This window comes from Pteropus vampyrus, unplaced genomic scaffold (assembly GCF_000151845.1).
Source record: "Pteropus vampyrus isolate Shadow unplaced genomic scaffold, Pvam_2.0 Scaffold312, whole genome shotgun sequence".
Lineage (NCBI taxonomy): Eukaryota > Metazoa > Chordata > Mammalia > Chiroptera > Pteropodidae > Pteropus > Pteropus vampyrus.
Window position 1 is genome coordinate 557,536 of NW_011889093.1, and position 1,042 is coordinate 558,577.

Below are 1,042 nucleotides of genomic sequence, written 5' to 3' on the forward strand. Positions count from 1 at the left end.
CAGACCGGGCCCTGCGGCCGTGCAGCCCGGGCCCAGCTCCCTCGGCCTGCGCCCCTCCGGAAAAGAACTGGTTTTGAAGATGTGCTGAAGGGTGTCTCCATGCGTCCCCCGCATTCAGAAGTCCCACACCCATGTCGCTTGCCGCATCCAGTGAGGCGTGAGTTGCTTTTACCGTGATAGAGAAAACCAATGACGAGACCCAATGGCGTGACCCGAATGGCGTCTCGCAAGCTCGTGGCGCCCCCCTCCCCACCCCCGTCCCATCCTCTAAACTGTCTGAGTAACGGACGAGCAGGACGGTGTTCGTGGCTCTGGCAAGTCGGCGGCAGGGCTGGCGACCACGGTACAGCCGCCTCTTGGAGGCAACGTCACCGGGTAGCACAGGTCTCGCTGCTGTCCACTGTCCTTGCAGCAACTCCGCCTGGTGCCAACTATTAGTCTCCAGCAGGTCCAGGCAATGGCACCCAAGAGCCTCGGACGCCCGCAGTCCTGCCTGCAAGATTCCCGCCGGGGTCCCTCCTGAGCCTCTGCCCGTCACAGGGAATGGAAGCAGGGACGGTAATCACAGAGTACGCGGGCACTCGCCGGGTCCCAGGAGCTTCAGAGTCTCTGTCACGGGGTCCAGGTGCTTCAGAGTCTCTGTCACGGGTCCAGGTGCTTCAGAGTCTCTGTCACGGGGTCCTGGTGCTTCAGAGTCTCTGTCACGGGGTCCTGGCGCTTCAGAGTCTCTGTCACAGGGTCCTGGCGCTTCAGAGTCTCTGTCACGGGGTCCAGGTGCTTCAGAGTCTCTGTCACGGGGTCCAGACACTTCAGAGTCTATTTCCTTAACGCCTACTGCACTGGCAGGAGACAATGCCCAGTTTCCCCTTCACTCCAGAGGACGACATCGAGACTCAGTGCGATGATGAGGCTCCCGCCATGTGGCCGGTCCTCCTCCAGGGGGCGCGGGGTGAGCCGTGATCCCCGGCTGTCTGGTTCTGGCTGCAGGGAGCTCACCCCGCGGCTCCCTCGAGTCCAGGACAGGGTGCAGCCTGGCGGAGGG